General features: G+C 37.5%; 1 long non-coding RNA gene across 1 annotated transcript in view; it reads left to right on the forward strand.

Moving 5' to 3' along the window:
- The window catches only part of LOC147916228 (uncharacterized), a 167217-nt gene extending 148536 nt beyond the window's left edge, over positions 1–18681 (forward strand). Inside the window, exon 3 of the long non-coding RNA XR_015553092.1 lies at positions 18535–18681. This is a non-coding gene — a long non-coding RNA (uncharacterized LOC147916228). The remainder of the gene's footprint in view (positions 1–18534) is intronic.
- The last annotated feature ends 734 nt before the right edge of the window (positions 18682–19415 follow it).

Consider the following 19415-nt stretch of genomic DNA (forward strand, 5'->3'; position numbering starts at 1 on the left):
GAGCAAGACGGCTGCTTCAACTCAATTTCCCTCCATCAGAAACACTCCAGGGTCTGGTTGAGCTTCACTGACATTTGAGTTTTCCTGGTGGGGAGCTGAACAGCTCAAGCAGACGCAGCTCCCATTTCTAACAAGCAAAATGTACTTAGAAGTGCAACGTGATATGGCACCTTTTTTTAAAAAGGGGGAAGGATAAGTTCACATGAGTTTTAAGAAACACAAATAATGAAATATATGGCCCTTGAGAATTCATGCAGGTGTTGAGACTGAAAATAAAGCACCTACCTAAACCATTTTGACATACTCTTAGCTTAATAATTGAGCAAAATAGAACAAATATAATAAAATGCCTGTTTTAAAATAGCCTCGAGCCAGGAATATCTAGCTATGATTGATTTTTGCCATTAGCAACTTGAGTAGCTTCAACTTTACATACTTTTGTCCTCCACATTTATCATCTAGGCTGATGAAAGGGAGGAGCCAATTTCTGTGCCCAAATTAAACCAAAGGAAGAAAAAAATCTATCTTAAACATTTAAAACACACACACAATCAAAACACTTAGGTTTCTGCACTTCACGACACCTTAATTTCCATCAGCCGGTGCAGCTGTGTGCTTCCCACAGCGCGAAGTCTCATGAAGGGTATATTAATTAAGTCATTATGCCTTGAGAGATAGGTATAATTACAAATCTTCTCACTATACTATTTTGAGTTTCTAAAATTCAATAAGTTAGAGGTTGAGCGTTTTGTTTTTTTTTTTCAAGATGCCACAGGGGGCAAAAGAAGCCAACAACAACAACAAAAAGTCCACAGAGGGGAAAAACTATCACACTCCCCATTACGAGAGGGCTATCTGAGAGCAGTCTTGCAGACAGGAGTCATTTGCTCTTCTCAGTCCAGTTTAATAGCTACTATCACAAACTTCCAGCAAGTGCAGATGTGAGAGGAGACTGCCCTAAAAAAAATCACTAAGAGGAAACCAAGGCTGGAGAGTCTCCCTTTCTTCTGTCTCATAGGGATGCAATGTGTGCTTCCAGAATGTTGAGACAAACTAGAACAAGGTGGTTCACCATCTGCTCTAGTCTCTTTATGAGAAGTGCAACAAAAGGTTATCCTTAGTATGGTTGCATAGAAATCTCCAAATACTGAGGACCATATTCCACAAGGTAATCCACAAAGTTTGTTTGCTTTTGAGATCAGAAATTTTGAACAACCAGGACATAGGATTGCAGTTTTGTTATAGCATACAATAAGGTCTTTTCCATAGCTAGATATAAATCTAGGTTCTTCCAACAAACAGAGGAAAACAATTAAGATCAGAAAGGGTATACTCTAGTTATGGGTGAACACTCAACTTTGATACATCCTATCCAAACCAGTCAGCAAATGTTGAGAAAATAACATCTAAATGCTGCTAGAGTGAATTTGATGTAATCTCTTTGCATTCAGAGATAAGCTTTCCCCAAATATTTGTAACCAATTTAGAGTATAGAATTATTCATTTCAAAATGTAAAGCCTTCTAAAGCTTGAATAGGATGTCTTTCTCTTCAAGTTGAGTAACCTCCAAATGTATTGTCTATGCTAGGTCTGTATACCTATGTTTGCATACAAAATATCTTTTGCTACACACTGTCTTTTGAATCTTTGTTAATGCTTACCTCTCTCAGTAAGAACAGAAGTATCGTGAAAGCAGACTTAATATCTTTTGAATTTACCCAAACTCTTTAGCCAGGCGTTTGAGGTTTTCCCATTAGGTGACTTCACTCTAGCTTTCCATCCTTATGTCTAGTTTGTACCTTACAGGAACCTTCTTTTCAGTTAAGTTTTTCAAATAAAATATAACGTAGTAGGTACATTGATAATTCCAGTTACAACTCCGTCTTTGCACAAGTTACGTAACCTCATTTTGTCTTAATTTTCACATCTATAAAATGGGGGTAAAGAATCTACCTCATTGAGTTTAATTCATGTAAAATATTTACTGCATTGTTTCAAACATAAGCGCTCAATCAATGCTAGCTATTATTATTTTACCACAAACACATTTTGTGCTTTTCAACTACTATGGTTTTGCTCATTCTACCTCTTGATTCTTTGCCTAAATCAGCCTTTCTATCCTTCAAGGATCAAGTAGATTCCACTCCCCTGTGAAGACATTCCTGAACTTTCTGGAGCAATCAGCCATATTTGACCTTAGAATTAAAAAGCTCAGTAAACATCATGTCAGCGCTTTCTTATAAAAAATAAAAATAATGTGCCTCCCCTGTACTAGACATGCTACAAGCCACTTTGCAATACTCTGTCATGACTGTCACATTCCAATAATCACCATCTGTTTTTTCACATGCTAACTCCATGGGCACTTACATCCCCCTCATTTCCTGACCTCTTACCATACATCCTATCTGTGCCATTTGCTGCCTACTATCTATAATTATTTTGTGAACTTACATATTTTACATTCCACTTTATTCTCTCATGAACCAGGCGCCTACATTTTTCTCTGTATCCCATTGGGCTGCTTTATTTCTCCTTCCACTTCATAATGGCCATAAAGACTCAAAGTGGAATCACGGCTGTTTGTTTGTAGGTAATCACACACTAAGTCACGGGACACTAGTGTTATGCGATGTGTAACATTTAAAACTTGGACTGAGGTAAATGCCTTTTACCTTTTCAGCAGAGCTTGGTGTAAAATCAACTGAACTCTTCTCTAAATCACTGATTCTCTAATACCCCAGAAATGGGGCAGTAAGAGGGGTTGGCAACTGGAATAAATAAGGTATAAATGTCTGTACCAGGGATTTATGAGAGAAGGGGAGCTAAGGTCCTGGCCCCTTTGTCTATGGAAATGGAATGGGGAGGAAATAAAAGCTTCTTGGTGAGCATGAACAGGGATTCTTTTAAGCACTGGAGACCTGAGCATTCTATGCCTTGGCATCTCCTATCTCATTGACCAAAGCAAGTCATGTAAGGCTTGCTAACTTTAAAGGGAGTAAAGAAGTGCAACGATGTTGTGTGCCTAAAAGGGGAAAATATGGAAATACTTGGTATAGCAGCACTGAAGATAATCTTGTCAATCTTGTGCATATCTTACCATTGGCCAAAATAAATAACAAGATATGACTCAATACAGAGAACTGTTTACTGTCAGAATATCTACTTTTTCTCCCAACTTAATTTCTGCAGTTATATGATTAACTGAACTTTAAACCAAGAGCTTCTTTCACAAAAACGTCAAATCAAAGACAAGTGGGCCATGCCTATAGTGACTGGCTTCTTTTTCTACACTGCCTACTTCTTCCCTCCCACCTAATATTTCCTTGCTTCCACCTCAAGTTTTCTCTGGACCAACCAAGCAATCACAAAGCTTATGGCAATCACAAAGTGAGATTCCACAGCAGATAAACTACAATGTTTCCCCCACCTACCTGTCTTTTCTAAGGCTATCATTTCCCTGGAATAGTAGACTGACTCATCAGCTGAATGAGACAGGGGGTCCATGGAGGAGGATGTTTACTGAGGGAGGATTTACAGGCTTGACTTGGTTTCAGGGCTATAAGATAGAGCTTGCTTCGGTATCTGACACAGGCATTTTATCATTATTTGTTTGCGTTACCCAGGGACCATAAGAAAAAGACTGGCAAGCAATCAAGAGATTTTTCTGACAGCTGAGAAGACATATGTGAGAATGGAGAGACTGGTCGAGACATTCTTCACAGGATATTTAATATACTGTATATCCTCACACAAAGCTCGATGGAGGCTCACTAATGCTGCTTTGACTTTTCAAGTAACCTCTGCAGGAAATTTCTCTGTTCTGCAGGGAAACCTTTATCTCAGGTGAAAAACAGCTCCTGTATAGGTGGTACTCATGTAGGACATATGCACGCAATCTCCATTTGGACTCATTAATCATTTCTATTATGGACAAATTATTCAAGGCTATAAGATATAATGAAAAAAATCTTGTTAATACTAAAACGTCCAAAAGAGTACTTAGGGAAATTAAATAGACTGGAAAACATATGTTAGATGTCTTCCAAATTAGAATTTGTAAATAAATGATTCTAGTTTAATCACATGGCAATTTACAGGGATATTTTTGGTAAAAATGATCACATCATAGTCTCTGACAAGAATTTCATACAGATTGAGCTATCTGGCTTGCTGCTTGAGTAGTTTTAGAGTCTTTATTTTTCATTAATCTTTTTAAACACTTGGTTTATTATTTTACTCAAGAATTCTGTTTTTAAATCAATTACACTGTGAAGTTTGAAATATAGCTCAGTGTCTAAAGTCTGGAGATCTGTTGTCAGCCTCATGCCTGCCGTTCTCCATGGTCCTGACAGTATTACACATCCCATTATTGGATAGCAAGACAAACTCTTACTTTATGAAAAATGTATCCCGTCTGTGAATACAATTTTGTGCAGCTATTTTTTAGATGTATCAGCTTTGATAAGAGAAGAGAAGCCAAAGCTCTAACTGATTATAGGTAAAGGCACACACAGAGGCAGATAGGAACTCTTTTACCCCACAGTCAACCTGTAAGTTAATCCATTCAAATGAGACCATTAGTGCTGAGTGTGTGTCTCAGGTGATTATAGAAATTTACACGGGATGGAAGAAGTTGGAGATGTGGAAGTATAACACAGACACAGTGCTGTGGCAGCAGGCTAGTATCCCCCCAAAAATGTTGTCCCTCCTTCTAATATACATGGATATCTTTTCCCCATGTATCTTGCAGCTAGATAGGATGATGCAACTAGGTTTGGGACAATGAAATGTGAGTGGAAAGGACATGAGCAACTTCTCAGCCATCTCAAACTTTAAAAAAGGCCTCTCTCCTTGGACTTTGACATTATTACCCTTCCCATGGTCTGAAACATAGGTGTCACAATTGCTCACTTTCAACCATGCACATGAGTACAGCAATCTAGAGGTTTTTGCAGCAACAGGATGGAAGGAACTTGGAACCCTGAATAAGCTTGTGAAGCAAACCGGCCCAGTTGTCTATGATGAACTAGGCTACTATGTTAGAGAAATATACTTCTATTTAAACTACTCTATTTTGGGGTCTTGTTTCTTTTTTTTTCTTATGTATTTATTTATTTATTTTTATTTTTACATGGATCATTTACCCTAACTAATAAAAGTCACTCGAACTAAGGTATTTACAATCTCATTCAGCCTGATAGGGAGCACTTAACCTGGGCATCATATAAAAGCCACTTGAGGACATTACTCTATTTGATACCTAAAAAGAGATCCTCAGAATTACATATTACCACCCAGGGGTTGTTTATGGAGCAGGCTTTGCCTCTTCTGTAGATAGAGACAGAGCAGTTGAGAGTCCTGGGTTTGCCCATAAAGAGCTTAGTCTTAGTTATCTGAGCCACCTGCATGAACAGCTTTATTCTGGCTTGTTTCTCCTGACTCTTGAGAACCTAGACAAATGGGCTGAATATTCCTTCATCTTTCGTCACCGTAGTCCTCCTTGATTTGGTGGATGTTAATGGATTATACAAAAAGGCTATCAGAAACCATAAAAACAGCACCTTAGGAAAGGCTGCCTTTCAAATACAAGATCATATTTTTAGATGCTGTCAGAACCAACTGACTAATACTCTTTCTTAACATCACTAAAACTAAATTCCTGAAATTTAGCCTGTGCCAAATGTCCCACAAAGATATAATAGTAAATGTATTCCTGCCATGAAAAGAAATATATATCAAAATACTTTGACATTATGTAATTCAGGATATGTGAACTGCACTTGAGTAATTATATCAAAACTATAATTTAATCTTATAGCCTTTAGTGAGAAGAAAATATAGATGGTGTAGGCTACCAAATAATTAAGATTTAACTAGACAACAGAAAACTATTAGGTGGAAAAAATAGCTAAATGAAATGCCTCTTTCTTTATTTTTTGTTTCCTACTTTCTTTTCACAAAACATACAAGCAACGAGTACCTAAACGAGAAGCATGAATCTCTTAAGTTTTATACTTTTCCAGATTCACTGTTGGAAGGTTTAGCTTTTCTGTGGATTCCTTCTTGCTCATCTACATTTAAATTAAGCCCTGATCCCCCTCAGCCTCCTCTCTCAAAATAATCTTAATAAGGGTAGTCAGAGATATCAGTTTCTGCCAATTACATGGTACATCACTCATTCAACGTCCAAACTTCTTTTTCCTCCTCCACAACCCTACCACTGCCCATCATTATCTGTGAGCAAGATATACTGACATCCCAAATTAATATGAAAAGAGAAACACATGAGAATGAAATTAGTTATCAGTCTCTCCCTCTTCAGTCTGTAACATATTTCTTGAATGTATTTATCTGTGTATATATGTAAAAAATATATATATTTATATATATATACACACACACACACACACATACATGGCTTGAGAAAAATACTTGTGCTCTTGAGGCCAAAGAACTATGAACAAGACTCAACTTGAACATGCCCCTGAGAGAATCTATATAGAAATTCACTGATAGGGAAAGCACAACATAGACACGCTCCAAAGACGAAGCAGTGAAGAACTATATTGATACTTTCAGGTTGAATAGAAAAGAAGGAACACTACATGAGGGGAAAACAAGAGAGAATAAATGTGCACCAGATAAAATATCAAACTAATCTCCCAATTATGCTCTCTAATAGAAATGTAGCGTAATATTAAAATACACATGAAAACTGGGCTTTGATATTTAAGAGTTGGCATGCCACAATAGTCTTGCAGGTCAGAATCTAAATTCGTAACTGAAAGCCATGTACCCAGAAGGCAATTTGGTCACTACAACTACATTGATAGCAAATTTGGTCTCTGGTAGTTTGTTTTAAATAATTAACCATTTGGTCAAAAATGTATATTAATCATACACATTTCTTTCAACTATTGCTAATTATGTTATAGAATAAAGAAATTCTGTTCTCATTTATTAATCCTTAAACATATTCATCAAATATATAGACTTTTTCAGATTTTCTGCTTTAAGTTCTGATAATTATTCACACTCTGAATATATTAAAAAATCTGAGGAAATTAAATGCTTAATTATAGGGAACACATCAGAGCAAATTAAATGCTTTGCATTAATATATACCAAAAATAAAAACAGAGTTGAATAATCTATCAATCATTGGAAAATTTGATTTTTCATAATAACATCAATAGTTTTGCTTGGGCTCTATGGCTTTCAGTAAAATTGCATGCTAACTGGAAGACAAAAGTGAGTAAAAAGGCAACACTGTAAAGTTAGAAAATATTTTTAAGCCCTCTTTCTGTTTTAATGCCCTTCTCCATATAAAGTGAGTGCTCTTTCCAGCCTTGGTGTTCGTGGACTTGTTTAGTGACATGTCGTTCCCCCTCATTTCCCAGGTTTCATGCATCTAGCTAAAGGCTTAAGACTAATTCTAGCTGATTGGTTATGGAAAGAAGTTGCATAAAACACTTTCAGGTCTAGCTTTTGAAAAAGCCTACGAGATTCTCTAGCTCTCATTTTTCTTGCCAAGGCTTGGGAGGCCCTTGATATTCCAGATGGCATGACAAAGGAGGCAAGTGGCCTCAATACCTGAGTCACTGCACAGAGAAGAGCAGCCCTGGGCAGTTTCCCAATCCCATCTGAGTGTGATGTGAGCAAGAATTTAGTGCTTGTAATATTAATCTTCAAAAAATTCAGGATCTGTCTATTATGATAGCTCCTGTTACTCACTGTGCCTTCTAAAAATTGGCCCTGGAAGTCAAGTATTGTCAAAAAATAATCCTGAAATATGTTGCATTGGCTTCATGGCCAGGTGAAGAACAGTGAATAACTGATCTTAGAGGCTTAGAAATTTGGCAAATATTTGAATAAAAGAACTCAGGGCAACAATCAGGGTAAGAGTGTGCTCTTGCCATGTACAACTCCCTGGAGCATCAGGAAGTGGGGAAAGCAGGACTAAGTGAGCAGATGGGGAGGAAGCAAAGATAAAGGAGATTTGAGAACTGTGACTGAAAAGAACTTCGTAGGGCATTATTAGGACAACATAGGGATTTGGACTGATAACTTAGAAGCTTATTAGAGAGTGGAAGAAAAAGGACCCAGATTTAAAATCTTTGACAATTAGAAATATGTGAAATAAATACCTCTTGTAAAATCTTTTTTAAACATTAGGAAGCTTTTGGATCTTGGCAAAAAGGAAAATACCCAACAATATGTCTTCCATCCTGCCCCATTTTTCTGCCTCAAAACATTTGCAGATTTGTAGGCTCCAGAGGCTCAAAAACTGAAAGACAGGGCTGGAGAGACAAAAATTAGAATTCAGAGCAATTGAGATAGCCAAGACTTGAGGGGACAGGAAACGTATGGAAGCATGAAGAAGTGAGCCCAAGATTTGGTACAATGTTTCTTCTTGGGAAGAAGATGATTGGTAGTAATTGGCATAGAGATTGAAAAGCCAGGCAGGAAGTGGTAACTAAGAGACTAAGAAGCTGAGCAGAGACCCTGGCAGTCTGAACATGCTGGGGGCATGGGGAGGAGAAAGGAATTGTAATTCAAGCTCTGCCATGGAAGGCTGGCCTTGGTAAACCACGTAGACTTTCAGCTGAGAGTCCTGCAGAGAGAGTGTTCTGAAACAGCAGCCACACTGGCAGTAATGAATACACTTTTAAAAATTTGCTTTAAAATGATGCTATCCTTGATGAATTTTTAATTTAAGATTTGCATTATTTCGTTTTTGACATAAATGACACATTAACTTTTATATGACACCATTAAAAATCCTCATAACTGAAATTGTCATAGCATATGTCCTCACTTACTTGATTATTTGTGTCATATTTTCTTAGTCCTTACTAAGTCCCAAGACCTGTGTCAGACAATAGATATACAAGGTAACTAAGACACCATTAATTTTCTCTAGGAGTTTCTAATCTAGTGGGGAGGCAGCTACGAAGGTGAGCTCTACACTAGAGAACATGTACTATGGCAGGAGAAATCATGGGAAGGCTGTGAAGACACATGAGGGCTTACCATCTGGAGGCCAGTCTGAGAGTTATTGCTACCTTACTCCTCTCATTAAGGAAAACAGTAAACTTGACCGTTAAGTTCCTTAGAGAACTGGATAAACAAATCATTGGCATTTATATTTAAAATTTTTCTGATATATGTAGATACAGATATACATATCTACAGATAGACATCTGTATATTGTATATGTATATGTAGATATAAATATCTATCTATGTCTACAAATATAAATACCTGTATCTCTGTATATATAGATATCTATGTCTCCATATATTGCATAAAATATTGTCCCCACTTTATAGTTTAGAAAACGAAACTATAGATTAGTAAAGACTGTATGAGCTTGACAAGGGCACAGAGCTAAAAACTGAATGAAATAGAATTCAAACTCAGGTTCAGTTAGCTGTTAGCCACAAACAGACACTCCATGATTCAACTACCTAAAATAAGAATATAAGGAAAAATTAAAGCACTAAGCATTTGGCTTCATTTATATCCCTCAACAATGACCAGATCAGGGATTAGTAATTTATTTAAATAATTAAATAATATAAACAATAATATATAACAAATAATATAAATATTATTATATTAAATAATTATAAATAATTATGAATAAAATGTAAATTTATTTATATTTTATATTTATATATTATATTTTTTATATATTTATATATTTTTACAAATGGTGTAAATTATGAATTTTATAAATTTTTATAAATAATTTTATTAATTTATATTAATATAAATATTTATAATAATTATTTAAATTGTTATTTAAATAATAATTACTATTATTTATAATAATTATTATCATTTCATTATTTCAGTTATTTAAATAATCCATGTTTCTTCTACTTGCACCAACCTGTGGTATAAAATAAATCTGCAATAGTGGTAACAAACTAGAAGCATTCTTGTAGAACACTCAGCCAGGCTTAGATTCCAATTCCTTGAATGCCACCATTGGATCTCAGTTGGATCTCAAGTATTTCTGAGCACCACAAAATATTCTCCTTTGCTGTTTCTAGACATAGCTCTTGGGTTTATCCTAAAGTTTCTCACCACGACCAATATTCAGGCATACAGTTCGGTACCAAATTTCTGTGGTTATTTTGGGCTCCTGGCATAGACTCTCCCCTGCAGCTCTCTTGTATTCAGATGCACTGCGCTACTCTATTGAAGAAGGGAAAGTTCTCTCCATCCCTTTTGGGTTATGAGATAGCAAATGCTCACAGCTTCTCACATAGGCATGTTAGCAACAGCTTGTTTGGTATTTTTTATTTTGTTATGCAACATTATCTTACAGGTACTTGGATATTAGATTTAGAAATTGATTTTTAAAACAACCTGAATGACCTATAGTGGGATCTAGTTAAAATTGCTTTCCCACTCCCCTCCCTAAGATAACATTTGAATTTGTGTCACATACCTATGCCTCCACCTCTTCTACTTAGGAAGAATTTCTTCCTTCATATTTCTTAAAAACACAGACTCTCATCTCCCTGCGAGCTCTTCAAATGTGTTTTATTCAAGAGCTTGTCCTGGGCTTCAATGCTGCCCCTAGGGTCATCTGTTACATTTATTTTTATTGAATGGTTGATAAAGGGTACAGTTGGAGAAAAATTGCTGCAGACCCTCTTGGGCCTATCTTTCCCAGAGTAATTCACTATGCAATGTGGCTCCTTTTGTTACCACACAAAATTGGGGTTCTCTGCCTGATGTGCATAAACGAGCCAATTAATTATGGCACCAGCCTTTGAGGGGAGAAATCACCTTTTTATTCTGCAAGATTGATCTGCAGGGAGACACGGGGGCATGTGCCCTCAGATCTGTCTCCCTGATTCAGGATTTGGGACAAAATTTAAGAAGTTAGGGAGAACAGCTTGGCACATGGAAACGCTGGTGGGACAGGTTTTGATTGGTGGGTTTCAGGTATTTATGGTAAGGTTTTAAACATTTATGATGAGGTTCTAAACATTTATGATGAAATTGGGAAGGAATTTTAACACCGGATTTTCCTGAATGAGGGACCCCTCACTTCTGATACTAGCCCAGCTTTCAAGTTCTGGTCATGACCCATCCTTGGGTTCCATGGTCGGCTCTTTGGTTCCGAGGTCATTTCAGGTCATGATTTCTTCTTTTGCACATGCCCGGGCTGTATGACTTTGCAGTTTTTCTGAAAGACAATCCTTAATCACTTTGTTGATAAGTGATGGAGTCTGTTCAAACTGGCTCTAAATGGGCCCGTGGTTACACTTTTATATGAGTAAGATCTTTGCGTTATTATTATGATGCAGCTGTGAGATGGGAGGTGAATATCTTCATTGAATTAGGTATTGTGATAACACCCAGAGCAACCTGGACTTTACTGAAGAAGACCACAGATATATCCACGCAGCTCTCTGTGAGTGTCCTTCCCATTTCTTTTTCATGCAAATGGATGCAACTGAGCCAAGCTCTGCAGCCTTGCCACTTCCACTGCACTTATGACCTGCAGACAAAAATACAGTTTCTGACTGAGAGTGAACAAGAATGGCCAGTGCCCTATACCCACAGGCTGGTGCAGTATTTCCATTTCATTCCCCTCCATTAGCATGCATCAGCAGCAACAGTTTGGATGAGGTTGTGAGAAAACCCTTCAGCTGGACACCATGTTTTTCCTTTCTACTTGAGCCAAGGTATGGCAGGAGGCAGTTGTAAAGAAGCTGGAGCGTTATGGTGAGTGAATGAGCCAGACGAAGACAGATAACCGCAAGGCATCACTCATATGTGGAATCTGAAAAAAAAAGTCAAACTTATTGCAACAGAGAGTAGAAAATTGGTTGTCAGGGGCTGGGTTGTGAGGAAAATAGGGAAAGGTTGGTAAAAGGGTACAAACTTTCAGCTATAAGATGAATAAGATCTGAGGATCTAATGTAAAACTTAGTGACTAAAATACTATATTGTGTAATTAAATTTGCTAAAACAGAGCAGAACTTCAATGAAGGGAATCCTTTCACAATGTATATCACCACAATGTAGACTTTAAATACCTTATAATTTTATATGTCAACTATACCTCAATAAAGCTGAAATTTAAAAAAACCTTGCTTATAAAAAGGTGTCAGTTGTCTATTGTGAGACATAACCAAAAGGTAAAATCCAGAGCTGATCTGTAACCCAAGGACATCCTCTCGCCATCACAACACTGAGGTGATATTTAGATGGACAGTCAAATCCCTTAAAAAAGGAGAAAATGCCTAGTTAAGGGTAAACAGCAACTAGACTTCATACTGACTATTTTTACTCACTGATTCATTTTCCTTCATAGTTGACCACGTGTTAGCAAACTGCCTGGCCCTACCTATTGGGTGAAACCAGTTGGCAGAAGGGAAAGAAGGAATTTGTTAATGATATAGGAAATTGGCAAAGAAAGAATGGATTTTTTTCTTCCATTCTCATTGACAAATGATAGAAGAATATGAAAATTTAAAGAAGAGAGAATTAGGCCTTATAAAATGATTAATTGCTAATTGTTTGCTTTTCTAGTTATTCCATAATGGATGCTAAGAGAGTAATTGGCTAATCCCTAAAAATGGGTAAGAATTGATAACATATGTTACACATGTGCATGCCTCCATATTTGTAGTATATTTAGTTCAGTGCTGCCTGAAGAAAAGATGGATGAGAATGAATGACCTTAGAGTTCATTTCTACTCCTATGAGTCAAAGGAATTACTTAGAATATTGTGAAGGAGTTATCATTTTAAATGCAGCTAATGTGTCACTGGAAGCACTGCTATTGCAGATGGTGGGGAGTCACATCTCCTATTTGTAATAATAGCAAGGAGAGCAAAACAATTCACCAGAGATGTTTCATGAGATGGGAGAAAGTGCTGACTGCAGCCAAATGGAACGAAGAGATAAAGGACACCAGCATAGAATGGGAAAAGATTCCTAAGAAAATTAATGTGCCCCCAAAGGGCTATCTGCTACTTGATAGTAAGCGTGATTTGAGAAAAATGAAAGCGAATGAGTGTGAACAGGGCAAAAGTTAATCAAAACAACTCTACTAAATGGCAAAGGACATCAACTAAAGAGGCAAGGAAATATGTGGAATAAAAAGTGCAAGGATTACAAAAGGAGGGATTAAGTCCCTTGCAAGGAAGGATTTTATCCTTTCTACATTTGCAAATCTTGTCCCATCGTCAAAGCCTTTCTCAAGCCCCACTTCTTCCAGGAAGCCTTCCCAGGAAATTCAAACACACTTGAACTCAGCCCTTGTGTTGCTTGGATCACTCACGTGGCAATAAAGCCTGTGTCGTTGTGTCTCCAGGATGGAGTGAGGAATGTCAGGGAGGAAGGCAGAAGCAGCTCATGTTGATTGCTTCACAGAAACTCATGTCTCCTCCTCCATAAATGACAACTGCACTTTTCCAGTTGCTCAGGACACAAAAGTTGAAGTCATCCCTGACTCCTATTTTTTGGAAAAAAAAAATAGACTTTACTTTTTAGAGAGTTTTACATTTACAAAAAAATTGTGATGATAGTACAGAGAGTTCCTGTATACTCTGAACCCAGTTTCCTCTATTATTAATATCTTACATTAGAATGGCAAATTTTTAACAATTAATGAGCCAATATTGATACATTTTTATTAACTGAAGTCCATATTTCATTTGCATTTCCTTAGCTTTCACCTAATGTCCTTTTTCTCTTCCAGGATTCTATCCAGGAAAACACATTACATTCACTTGCCATCCTCCCTTAGACTCTTCTTGGCTGCGCCTGTTTCTCAGACTTGCCTTGTTTTTGATGATTTTGACAGTTTGGAGGAGTCACGGTCAAGTATTTTGCAAGATGTCCCTCTATTAGAATTTGTCTGATGTTTTTCTCGTAATTAGACAGGGATTATGGGTTTTGGGAATGAAGACACAGAGGTAATGTACTATTTTCATCATATCGTGTCTCTGATTCTTCTTTTTGTCTCACAGAGTACAGTCAATCCATTAGCAAATTCCACTGGCTTTTCCACTGGCATATTTTCAGACTCTAATCAATTAGGAACACTCCACTACTACCACCCTGGCCCATGTTAGCATCTTCTTTCTCTTGGATGATTTTAGTAGTGTCTTAATTGATCTCCCGTCTTTCACCTCTCCATCTACGAAGAAGCCAGAGTGAGGTTTTTTTTAAAATATGTTAAGTCATTTCACTCCTCAACTCAAAACCTCTAATAAATTCCCATCTCACTCAAAGCAAAGATCCCAAACTCTTTACAACGGCCTGCAGCACCCTCCATTCTCTAGCCTTGCCGTGTCTCTGACTACATCTCCTAAGAGTTCATACTCACAATCCACCCCCTCCTTTTCTCATCTGCTTACAAGCTACTTCTGATCACTGTTAATAGGGATCTCTTCTTGTCATTCCCCAAGGGGGCAATGGAATCCCAATGAAATATTAGATTCTGGTACCATTGCCCCTTATATCTACTATATACTGTATTGACATAGCTCATCAGCTGAGGTTAAACGTAATATACAAACTGCAAGAGCTGGCTGTCACAGAAGTATCCTAATCAGCTTCTAGAGGCTTGTGGCCCCAACAATGGTGGATGGAATACTTCCCCCACTCCCCTTCTTCTGTGTCTGTCTGACTGCAGCTTGAGGAACTTCCCTGCTTTTAATGGCTCGTGTGATTTTATTGGACCCACCTGAATAATCCAGGGTAATCTTCCCATCTCAATGTTTAAAACCTTAATCAAATCTGCAAAGTCCCTTTTGCTATGCAAGTTAACATATTCACAGGTTCTGGGGATTAGGATATGGGCATTGGGGGCATTATTCTGCCTGCTGCATTCATGGTTCTCTTGTGATCACCAGGAAACTCATTGTACCTACATGAGCAGTCCAGGAAAAGGGACTTTATCCGAAATACAAAATGTACGGGACTCAATATAGTGCTCTATGTAAAAGACAATAATAATATGAGGTGAAAATGATTGTAAACATTGGGACTTTAGTTTTCTAAGTTGTTTTCCTCCAGATTTGTTATTATTCATAATAATGCTAGAGCCTTAACTAAGCAACCAATATTATAATACCACCTTTGCCTTTGAGAAGCTATGACTTTAATTCAACTTTCTGAGCCACTGTTATTTTCATTTCTATTTGTTCTTAAAAAAAAAATTAAGTAGAGTGATGATTAGTTGAAAAAGCAGACAAAATTAAAGAATTTATACTTGTTCTTTTACATGTCTCATCTCGGGGAATCTGCTTTACATAATGTTATTCTCCAGCCTGCCTCTGAGAACTGCATTCCATTGAAACTATGAGAGTTGTATCACTTTCTAAAATTTTGTCTAATCATGTAAATTCCTTTTCAACATTAAACTCGTAATAGCATGTCCAATATTACTCAATTTATTATCATCAGCAAATTGCTAGGTGCATTGTTTTCTTCCACTTTGAGATCATTAATTAAGATGTTTTTGGTGACTGAACATCTCCCCACCCCAACATACCTCATTAAGAGCCTCCTGGCACCAGAATCTTTAGGCCATTAATCAGTTCCAATTGGCCTCAGTCCCTCAGCCCACTTTGCTACATATGAGAGCCTCATCAAATCCGATGCAATTAGAGTCATAGGCCAGGCCCTGAGATATTGTCAGACCACCATAGACATCCAGAGTAACCACAGGGAAATGAGCACCCTCTGAATAAAAATCAGACCCACTAATATCCTTGAATCAGGCCTTGGCCGATAGCTCTACAGTCCATAGAACAATAAGTCTGAGGTACGAATGGGGATGGAGAGAGTGGATGTGTTTGAGAAATATTTAAGTAATAATATTGGCATGACATGAAAGTGGAATTGCTATAGGAAATGAAGGCAAGTTATAATTATTTTTTTCACCTTCAATAACTGAAGGGATAGTGATGTCATTCCTTAGAGAATGCAGAAAGAGAGTAGTTCTTGTGTGTGTGTTTGTGTGTGTGTGTGGTGGTGAGAGTAGGGAGGAGTTGTAACCAGTCTATTTTTATAAAATGTTTGATATGTCTCGGGAAGATCTAAATAGTGATTTCCAATAGTCATTTCATTACGTTGGTCAGAAATTCAGGAATGTGGTTCTGAGTTTAGATTTGGATTCCATCATACTACACTTAGCAATTAACAGTATACAGGTAGATGAACTCCATCAGGAAGAAAAAGAAAGAATATGTTGGGAAGAACCCTGAGAACTATAATGGAGACAGTAAGTACAGCCACAGGTGCAAGCCTATAAACCTTTGAAACAGGAAACAACAGTTTCAAGGTGATGAGAGTGTTCATCAGCAGTAAATATTGTCAACTAATCTGGAGCATAATGCATTTTGCTATTACTAAAATCTCTTTTATAACTTTCAATCAACTTTGTATATAGATAATGGACATAGTATACAGAGTTGTACTGGCTCTGAAACTAGGGTATGCCAGGGATGGAATCACAACTCTGTTACTTAGAGACGTTGAGCAAGTTATATCACTTCTCTAAGCCTCAATATATTCATATGTCATGTCCAGAAGATGATGCCTTTCCACAGAATGGAGAGGTTTATTGGTGATTATATCTTTTAAGCAGCAAATAGTGCTCCCATGCAAATTTAAGTTAAGTGGGGTGGGGGGCAAGACTTGGGTCTTCTTTGTTCATTGCAACATCCCCAGTTTCCATAACAGTGTTTTTGATGTAGTAGATGTTCTATAAACTTTATTTAATTAAAAAGTAGTAGAAGTTCTGTTTATGACCACTAACATTGTATGGACCTGTAAAATTTATTGTTATGATAGATTCTAGTGACCAGTATAATACTTGTTGAAATGTTTGGAGACATAAATGGGATTTGTGGAATTTAATCTTTCAACTGGAGGAAGATTGATAATTTAGTTATGAGGTGACTTACGCAGATTTATTAGCAATTGAAAACCATCCCTGAGTTATAGATATATTTCAATTCAAGTGATTTGGAAAAAAATTTATTAAAAGACTCATATATTTAAGGAAATGTGTCAGACGTTGTAGGAGATGCAAAGAAAATAGGAGAAATACCGCTACCAAGTAATCTGCAATTTACTGCCACAAAAATAAAATGGCTTGCTATTCCCAAAACTTAGGAAAAGCAAAAATGGAAGTTTGAGATGCAGAGCAAAGATGGCAATTAACCTCTCATCCTCATTCCTTTCAGGCTAAATCTACCCAAGGCATTGAGACTGATGAGTCACCAGGAAAGGGAAATGTAACAGCCCCAATCAACACACCAGCAGCCCCTTGTGTAGCATTTTCCATTTAACACAATCTCTTTCTCTCATGTCTTTCACTTAATCTCTACAATCATCATGAAAAGTAAAATATTTTTGATTCATGCCTAGATAGATTTGCCAGCCTCCCTGTAAATGCTCTGGTCACCCTGCACCTTGATTCTAAAAACTGGTCCTATAAATCATATACTATCCTAGATAGAGAAATGTGAGAAATCACATAAAATTTCCTCATTTTAATAGATGAAGGATGAAGAAACTAAAACTTAATAACATTAAATAGCTTCTGCTTGTGTACTTGTTTTCAGATTTTATAATCTAGTTTTTTTTCCTCATTATAAAATGTGTACTTATTGTAGAAATTTTAAAAAGTAAAGAAAAACTAAAGACAGGGAAAATGCTCTATAAAAATATTTCACAAAAATTTATCTGATAAAAATAGATAAACCTCCAATCCTAAAGGACTAACAAAATAGAAGTTTATATCTCTGTCATGGAAATCCCCAAATCATATTTCTGATTGGGTTTTCCTTCAGGTGTTGATTCCAGGACCCAAATGGACCTGTCTTCCACAGTAGTTTCAAGGTAGTGGAGCAAAGACAAAAGACAAACAAACAAATGAACATGAAGGAACATGCCTGGGAGCTTTCATGAGCCACGCTTATAAGCAATGCTTCACCACAGTTCATGTTCTATCATTGGTGGGAACTGAGAGCCTGCCTACCCTACTAGGTCATCGCCAACCCCTTTAAGGACCGTCGTGATAGTGTGCCTGCCAAAAAGCAGCACACAGATCTTCACTTGATCCAGGAAATGACCAGCCACAGAAAAATATCTGCCTCTTAGATTAAATAATCTTTTCTTCTTTTGAAATACCCCAAACTGCTTGCTAACACCTTGCAACCCAACAAGGATTTCCAAATTTACTGGAAGGCAAATTAGAAAGCTTCCAGGCTTCCAAATTCCACACTAATAGAATGCTTGCCAATTAGAATCTGTCTCAGTGTTTTCTCTTTTCACTCTGTATTAGGGACAAAACGTTTGTGTCCCCCTAAAAATTCACAGGTTGAAGCCCTAACCCCCAGTGGGATGGTATTAGGAAATGGGGCCTTTGGGAGGTAATTAGGTGTAGATGAGGTCATGAGAGTGAAACCTCCATGTTGGGATTAGTGCCTTTACACCAAGAGACACCACAGATCTTGCTTCCTTTTCTTGTCTCCACAGGCGCATACCAAGGAGAAGCCGTGTGAACACATAGCAAGAAGGTAACTGTCTATAAGCCAGGAGGCAGGCCTCATCAGCAACCGAATCTGCCAGCACCTTCATCTTGGACTTCCCAGCCTCTAGAACTGTGAGAAATAAATGTTGTTTAACCCACCTTGTATATGGCATTTTATTATGGCAGCCTGAGCTGACTAAGACACTCTATAAACCTCACCTTTCTTTCAAACATCTTTGAAACTCTATTGAAACTAAAGAGATGGTAGATAGGTTCTCTTACACCACAGACTCATGGATAAATGGCTTTTGCTAATTTTGCCTGTGACTTGGCTTTATTTTTGTCAGAAGTGTCATATAGCCTCACTCAACTGGAAGAGAGACTTGAATGTGTTGTCTAGCTATGTCCTCAAAGTAAAGAAAACCAATTTGGTCAGTAGTAGACAGCCCTGCCATATAAATCAGAGGTACTGGTAAGAGATAATGTCTATTTTTGTGTGTGTGTGTGTGAGGAAGACCGGCTCTGAGCTAACATCTGCCAATCCTCCTCTTTTTGCTGAGGAAGACTGGCCCTGGGCTAACATCCTGCCCATTTTCCTCCACTTTATATGGGACGCCGCCACAGCATGGCTTGACAAGCAGTGCTTCGGTGCACGCCTGGGATCCGAACCGGCGAACCCCGGGCTGCTGCAGCAGAGTGCACCACTTAACCGCTTGCGCCACCGGGCTGGCCCAATAATGTCTATTTTTTATAGCAACATTTATAACAGCAAAACCTGCAAATAAGCCCAATGCCAAATACAATATTCCTGCCCTGACTAAATCCTTCAGCAATATTTAGAACTGTCAACCTTTCCTTTTCCTTCGAAACACTCCTTTCTCTTGAC

The sequence above is a fragment of the Ceratotherium simum genome, chromosome 9 (assembly GCF_057802395.1).
Source record: "Ceratotherium simum simum isolate JZ-2026a chromosome 9, ASM5780239v1, whole genome shotgun sequence".
Lineage (NCBI taxonomy): Eukaryota > Metazoa > Chordata > Mammalia > Perissodactyla > Rhinocerotidae > Ceratotherium > Ceratotherium simum.